This window comes from Capricornis sumatraensis, chromosome 6 (assembly GCF_032405125.1).
Source record: "Capricornis sumatraensis isolate serow.1 chromosome 6, serow.2, whole genome shotgun sequence".
NCBI lineage: Eukaryota > Metazoa > Chordata > Mammalia > Artiodactyla > Bovidae > Capricornis > Capricornis sumatraensis.
In genome coordinates, this window is record NC_091074.1 from 30,840,559 (window position 1) to 30,849,097 (window position 8,539).

An 8,539-nucleotide genomic window follows, 5' to 3' on the forward strand; every position below is an offset into this window, starting at 1 on the left:
CTCCCATGTGAGAACATTCTTTTCCTTCACTTCTCTTTGCAGTCTTTAGTATAATTGAAATAAAATAATACTGTTTTTATGTCCTCTTCTCTGTCACACTGAGAGTTTCCATGCAGTAGGAACTGCATTTGCTTTATTCACTTGTATTCCTTGGTGACAGTCACACAGTCTGTCACGTAGGTACTCAATGTATATGTATAATATGAATGGAATGAATGAATAAACAAATGTAAACACCCATTCTTTAATAATATATTAAATGGAGGTTTGGATTTAATTTTTGAGTAAAGAAACTCATCTTCTTTCATAAGAATTTAATAAATAGAACAAAGTACAAACTTAATAATACAAAATGATAAACATGTTTCAGAAAGTTTAATATGATGTATAGATGAATTGTAATTTTACAAATATTTTAAATATGTTAGGTGCAGGAAAGAGTAAGTAAATCAGCAACGGATAACATCACGGCCGGCATGACTTTAGGACTCATGCCCCTAGAGCTGAATACTTTATATCTACTTGCTTATTACTGCTGACAAAGTATCGGCTAAAGTAATTCAATGAATTTGGTGGCTAAAGCAGAAATCAGTCAACTGAAATGAACACAGGTGAGTGTACAAGGGTGATGTGGCATCTTAGTCGGTGAGAGTCATCTCAAGGTGAATTCAGATCTCCATCCATCTTTCTGAACCGTTTGTACAAGGTGCTTGATGAAGAGAGGGCTCTCATCATCTCCACTCTGACGATTTCCCAGGCGCAGTCACTGTATTCTTTCTCTTTCAGAAAGCATGGTAGACATGGATTCCATGGAAGTACCTCTTCAAGGCCAGGGTGGGGCCCATCCTTCCCAGAGCAGAGGCTTCCTCTCCCATCACCTGCCCCAGGCAGGCATGGAAGTCCTCCATCTGCTCATGGAGTCCAGTGAGGAGCTGCTCCAGGAGGAGGGTGTCAGGGCAGCAAAGGAGCGCTCTGTGTAGAAGAGGTGGAAGCTCTGCTGGAGCATCTCGTGGAGCACAGAGATGGTCTGGACCTCCTGGAGCTGGTCACCCTGTGCCATCTGCTGGGGAAAACCGATGCCTTTTCTGCCCTACAGACAGGAGTGAGGGGAGAGTCTGTTCTTTTGGGCCAGGAGCCTGAGGTTGTGCGTGCCAACCAGCACGTGGTTCTGAGACAGATCACAGGCCAGAGATCCTCCCGGGCTCTAGCTGACCAGCACCGGGCCCAACAGTAGTGGGAGCACAAAATCCATGGGGAGGATGAGGCTGTTGCTGGGCTGGCTGAGAGGGCATCCGGTGGAACCTTGGAGGTACAGTGTCTGATGATAATCTTTCCAATAAGGCTTTTAAGTAGGGAAGATGGTACTCATTGTCTGAAAATTTCTGTCTCACTTCCCCTGTGCGTTTTCATTTAGATATTTTCTATTTGACCTAGAAAATGTAGTCAATCTAAACTCTTAATTTTTACGGTGTAAGGTTAATGTTCCCAACAAAGTTTGGATTTGTCAATGCCAATGTATATCACTTAAATGAGAAAGTAAAGAAAGGCTGAAAGTATGTAAGTATGTAAAGACTTACAGAGGTGCATATACTTATTATGTACACATTTAAGTATAATATATATAAACATTCCTTGTGTTCGTGCTATGTCAAAACAAAAGTTTTCCTTGATTCTTAACTGCATTCCCCCCCTTATCTTACTCATAGGAATTCAGAGTCACTCAGGCCATATTGGTTTCTGTAGTTTGTTTTCTGTTCCACAGAGCAGAGACTTGTGATTAAGAGTGAATGAACTACTCTATTGTTTCTGTTCTTTTGAGAACATTCATTCAGGTTCCTGAGATTACATTGCACTGGGGCCACAAGATCATGAGGAGTGGAGTATCTCCTGCTTATCAGTAAACTAGGATGACACAGTCATCAAGAGTTTCCAGCCCTCCAGGGTGCTCAGGAAGGGGGAATACACCTGTGGGCTAACAGCTACCAAATTGCAGCTGCTCCCTAAGGTGAGCCCAAGGCAACTCAGGAAGTGAAAAAATGCAAGATGCAAGAAAATGCAAGGAAAAATGCCCCAGGAGAGCTGAGGTTCAGGAATGGAATGTTTTCACTGAGCCCAGGCACTTGCTTCTTCCCATACAAAGGAAAAGTGCTAAATTCCTTAACTTGAGATAGCTGGTTTTCTTAAATTCTCAAAAATATTTTGATGTTCACACTACATCCCCTTTCTTGCAAATTCCTATATAACCTGACTCTGTCCCTCTCTTCCTTGGAGCAATAGCTCAGGGTGAATTGATTTACTGCCTCCCGAATTTCCACCAAATAAAACATAACTTCAACTTTTAAGTTGTCATTATTTCTTTATTTTTTAAATTAACTTATTTAATTTAATTGGAAGCTAATTAAAATATTGTAGTGGTTTTTGCCATACATTGACATGAATCACCCTTGGGTGTACATGTGTCCCCATCCTGAACGCCCCTCCCACCTCCCTCCCTGTCCCATCCCTCAGTGTGGTCCCAGCGCACCAACCCTCAGAGCCCTGTCACATTCATCGCACCCGGACTGGCGATCTACTTCACATATGGTAAATTACATATTTCAATGGTATTCTCTCAAATCATCTCACCCTCACCTTCTCACACAGAGTCCAAAATTCTGTTCTTTACATCTGTGTCTCTTTTCATTCTCACATACAGGGTCATCGTTACCATGTTTCTAAATTCTGTATATACGCATTAATATACTGTATTGCTGTTTTTCTTTCTGACTTACTTCACTGTGTATAATAGGCTCCAGATCAACAGTCAGGAACAATATATAAGACATGACAGTTCTTTCCACCTGCTTTTTATGGTAGATCTATTGGAGAAGGAAATGACAACCCACTCCAGTATTCTACCCTGAACAATCCCATGGATGGAGGAGCACAGTAGGCTACAGTTCATGGGGTTGCAAAGAGTCGGACACGACTGAGAGACTTCACTTTCAATTTCATAGTCTTCCACAGGCTGTGCCAATATCCTCACCAGGAACCCTGCTTCTTTCTGGTGCATGTAGTTCTGAAGATTCTAATTCCAAAAATATTAATGCTTTTTCGAGCCCCACCTTACTCAGAATGTGGTGCTTCACCACCTCCAGTTGCACTTTTCCTCTGGAATGAGAGTGTCCTCAACCCAGCCTCTCAGGACCTCACCAGAGAGGGCACGAAAACCACATCCCGAGAACTTCAGATTTCTACTGTGGAGCGGCTTGTCTCTTTGTTTACAAAATCATTCATCTTCAAGCATCTCCACCCTCTCCCGTGCAGTATTTGTGTGAAGGAGGGGAGTTCTCAGTGATGACCTCCTCTTCTGATCCATGTCCCCAATATCAAGGGTCAGCAGCCCTCAGATGCTGAGAGCTAAAGTGTGGAGAGCTAACTAGGTGGAGGCATTATCCAATGGCAATTGTTACACCTTTGGTAGACAATTTTTATTTTGCCACTACAGCTTTTATCGTTCAAGTCTTTTGCTTAAAGTGTTCAATATTTGTTTTGCTCAGAATTTCTGCGTCGGGTATAGGGAATTCAGTGATGGTGTGATGTACTGTTGAAAGCTTGTGTCACAGAATCAGTGCCCTGCAGTTGTTCATTCAGTCTACATCCTTCTGTTGGGCTGACTTGTCGATCCATCTCTGTCTTGTGCTCAGAAGGCAGAGCAGTGAGGCCCAGGCTGTGTCAGGGAGAAATAGCCTTGTTTCTCTACTTACTCATGATGTTTTGTTTTAAATTTAAAGAACAGCAAAAAAACATTTAAGAACTTATTTTTTGCATATTGATTTACTGGCCAGTTTGTCTCTCTCCTGCTGCGTTCCTAAACCTTTCATCCTAGGGTTCATACAAAAGGAAGGAACAGAATAGCAAGGGGCGTCACCATATTTTCTATTTTCAACACTAGAGATTTTTTGTTTCTCATGTCAGCTTTCCTGGAATGCAAAAGTTGACAGTTGTTTGTGGACAAAAATAAATATAATTTTCAATGTCATGAAAGAGAATATAGACAAATGTCTTTTTGCTGACAGTATGGTAATGTAAGTTGAAGAAAGGTCAATGAAAAAATGGAAGGAATGAGACTATTTGAAAGTTGTCAAACAGTCTCAAAGACAGCCATGTGCACGTGCTAAGTAGCTTCAGTCATGTCTGACACTTTGTGACCCTATGGACAGGGTCCCCTGACCATGGGATTCTCCAGGCAAGAATACCTGAGTGGGTTGCTATTTCCTCCTCCAGGGAATCTAACCGACCCAGGGATTAAACGGTGGACTCTTATGTCTCCTGGATTGGCAGGCGAGTTTTTTACCACTGGAGTCACCTGGGAAGCCTCCACAAAGATGGCCAGGTGAGACCAAAAATTGTATATATATGCTTGACCCCAAAGGGGCCCCAAACTGTTGAAGAAAGAAAGAAAGGGAACAAAACTTATTCAAGAAACGAATTAGAGAGCCCTCTCATTTGTCATTTGGAGAGAAGCAAACTGAAGACAAGCCTGTCAATTGAGGCACAGATTTGATACACATAGGTTAAATTGAAGGCCTTCCCCACTCACTGAGCAAACACACGTGCACACACGCAGGCATACCCATGCACACATGCATGCACACACTCATGGGCACATCCTTGTTAATTTCCAAATTAAAACTGGATTACCTTAATAGTTCTCAATTCTACCCAAATAGGCACACCCCAGGCTATTGGTTGGCCACAGTTGTCTTCTCTGAAATCCCTTTATTGTGGCTGTGTTCTATGTTACTACTGAGTCAAGGTGGTAGGGATGCAAGTGTAGTTATTATTTAAAGGGAATAATAAATCTAAAGCAAAGCTTTAAAATGGGAAGACAGTACTCAGTGTCAGAAATTTTCTCTCACATCCATTTTGTGTTCTCATTTAGACATTTTCTGTTTGACCCAGAACATGTAATCAATCTATTCTTATAAATTTAACAATAAGTTTTTTCTTTCCCACTAAACTTTGGATTTGTCACGCCAAATGGATATCAAATAAATGAAAAACTAATTAAAGGCTGAGGTTATATAGGGATTTAAAGAATTATACACAAGTATATACTTAGGTACACATTTTAATACACATAAAGATTCCTTTTCTTTGTATCAAGAACAAAATTTTTCCTTGAGTCTGAATTGCATTTTTCTCTCCCTACATTATACATAAGAGGTCAGAGTCCCTCAACCCATATGGGTTTCTGTATTTTGTTTTGTTTTAATCAGAGCTGCTGCTGCTGGTAAGTCACTTCAGTCGTGTCCGACTCTGTGTAACCCCATAGACGGCAGCCCACCAGGCTCCTCCGTCCCTGGGATTCTCCAGTCAAGAACACTGAAGTGGGTTGCCATTTCCTTCTCCAATGCATGACAGTGAAAAGTGAAAGTGAAGTCGCTCAGTCCTGTCCGACTCATAGCAACCCCATGGACTGCAGCCTACCAGGCTCCTCTGTCCATGGGATTTTCTAGGCAAGAGTACTGGTCTGGGGTGCCATTGCAGAGGCTTGTAATTATGAGTGCATGAGCTAATCAGTTGTTTCTGCTCTTCTGAGAACATTCATTCAGGTAACTGAGGTTACATTTCACTGGACCGCAGGTCATGAGGAATGGAGTATTTCCTGCCATATCAGTAAACCAAGATGATAAAGTCATCAGTTTCCAGCCCTCCAGGGTGCTCAGAAAGGAGGAATATACCCCTGGTCTGACAGCTATCAGATTGCAGCCACTCCCTAAGGTGAGCCCAAGGGAACTCAGGATGTGAAAAAGTGCAAGGCGCATGGCCCCAGGATAGGTGAGATGCATGAAAAGAATGATTTCGGTGAGCCCAGACTCTTGCATCGTCCCATACAGAGCAAAGTGCTAAATTCCTTTACTTGAGAGATCTGGTTTTCTCTACTTCACAAAAATACTTTAGAGCTTCAGACTACCTGCCCGTAGTCGCAAACTTTTATACAACCTGGCTCCCCCTCTCCCCCGCCAACCTCCTTGGAGCACTTCTCTCAGGGTGACTTGAAATACTGTCTCCTGAATTCCCACCCACTAAAACATAACTCTCACCATTTCGGTTGTGACACTTTTCTTCAAGTTGACAGTCAGGAATGATGCACTAGACCTGGCTGTTTCTTTCCACCGGTGTTTTATGGTCGATCTACAGTCCTCTGCAGGCTGTTCTCACACCCCCGCCAGGAATCCTGTTTCTTTCCCGTGCACTTAAGTATGAAGATTCTAAACCATCGTAATTAATTATATTTCCAACACTGCCACACTCACAAGGTAGTTTTCACCTCTGATAGCACTATTCGTCTGGAATGACAGTGTCCTTCGCCCAAACTCTCTGGCACTCACTCGTGAGGGCAGGCTTACCACATCCTCAGAAGTTCAGGCTCTACTATGGAGGGCCTTGTCTCTTTCTCTGCAAAATCATTCATCCTCCAGGATCCCCAGCCTCTCCCTGGAGTGCTTCTGTGAAGGACCCGAGTTCTCCGTGATGACCTCCTCTTCTGACCTGTGTCCCCAGGTATCAAGGATCAGCAGCCAAGATGCTGAGAGCTAAAGTGTGTTTCTGTCTACGTGTGTGTGTGTCAGTCACTCAGTAGTGTCCGGTTCGTTGTGTCCCTATGGACTGTAGCCCGCCAGACTCTTGTGTCTATGGGATTTTCCAGGTGAGACTACTACCCAGGTGGTGGCATTATCCAATTGCAGTAGTTACACTTTAGTAGGCAGTTTTTATTTTGCCACTGCAGCGTCTGTCATTGAAACCTTTTATTTAAACTGTTGAACATTTGTTTTCCTCAGAATTTCTGAGTTGGCTATAGGGAGTTCAGAGGTGGTATTGCATATTCTTAGAAGCCTGTGTCACAGGACTCAGTGATCTTTAGTATTCATGCGGTACATCCGAATGTTGGGCTGACTTGTCTATCTACGTCTGTTTGTGCTGAGAATGTGGAGTCATGAGGCCAGGCTGTGTCAGGGAGATATAGCCTTCTTTCTTTACTTACTCATGATGTTTCTTTTAAAATTTAAAAAACAATAAAAGATTTAGGAACTTATAATTAATTATATAGTGATTCACTGGTCGAAGTTTGTCTCTCTCCTGGGTTATGTTCCATTTCATTCTAGGTTTAATACAAAGGGAAATAAAAGAATGGCAGAGGGGCTACACCTCGTTTTCTGTGATTTTCAAGGCTTTGGATATTTTGTCACTCATTTGAACTTTCCTAGAAAGCAAATGAGTAGATGTTTGTGGGCAAAAATAAAACATATGTATACCTGAATGTGATGAAAGTGAAGAAAGATAAGTGACATTTCTGCTGACAAAATGGCAAAGTGCAAGTTAAATCTGAAAAATACTCAGCCAAACAGTGGAAGAATCGTGATATTTAAAGGATGTTAAACAGTCACAAAGACAAGCATGTGTGCGTGCGAAGTCACTTCAGTCATGTCTGACAGGCCTCCTTGTCCATGGGATTCTCCAGGCAAGAATACTGGAGTGGGTTGCCATTTCCTCCTCCAGGGGATCTTCCCGACCCAGAAATCAAACCCAGGTCTCTTATGTCTCCTGCAGTGGCAGGTGGGTTCTTTAGCACCAGTGGCACCTGGGGAGCCCCCACAAAGACAGCCGGATGAGTCCAAAAATTATCCACATAGTCTTGTCCCCCAAAATTTCCCTAAAGTCTTGAAGGAAGAGAGAAAAAACCCCAAACTTACTTAATATACAGGAGAAGGAAATGACAACCCACTCCAGTTTCCTTGCCTGGAGAATTCCGTGGACCTGGAGCCTGGGGGTACAGTCCATTTCAGTTCAGTCGCTCAGACTTGTCTGAGTCTTGTGACCTCATGGGGTGCAGCACACCAGGCCTCCCTGTCCATCACCAACTCCCTGAGCTTATTCAAACTCATGTATATTGAGTCGCAGATGTCATCCAGCCATCTCATCTTCTGTCACCCCCTTCTACTCCCGCCTTCAATGTTTCCCAGCATCAGGATGTTTTCAAAGCATCAGTTCTTCACATCAGGTAGCTAAAGTATTGGAGTTTCAGCTTCAGCATCAGTCCTTCCAGTGAATATTCAGGACGGATTTCCTTTAGGATGGACTGGTTGGATCTCTTTGCATTCAGTGGGACTCTCAAGAGTCTTCTCCAACATCACAGTTGAAAAGCATCAATTCTTCAGCACTCAGCTTTCTTTATGGTCCAACTCTCAAATCCATACGTGACTATTGGAAAAAGCATAGCGTTGACTTGATGGACCTTTAGTTGGCATAGTGATGTCTCTGCTTTTTAATATGCTGTCTAGGTTGGTTGTAAGTGACAAATGTGGTCCACTAGAGAAGGGAATGGCCAACCACTTCAGTATTCTTGCCTTGAGAATCACGTGAACAGTATGAAAAGGATACAGTCTATGGAGTTGCAGACGGGTTGTACTCAACTGAGCAACTGACATGTATTTAACCTAGGAATTAGAGATCTCTGAGATGTCGGTGCCTAGGCAATATGATAAGAAGCCTG

At 42.8% G+C, this 8,539-nt stretch overlaps 1 pseudogene; it reads right to left on the minus strand.

Moving 5' to 3' along the window:
* Positions 1-657: 657 nt before the first annotated feature.
* On the minus strand, positions 658-1,252 carry LOC138081343 (interferon tau-like; annotated as a pseudogene).
* Between the last annotated feature and the right edge of the window lie 7,287 nt (positions 1,253-8,539).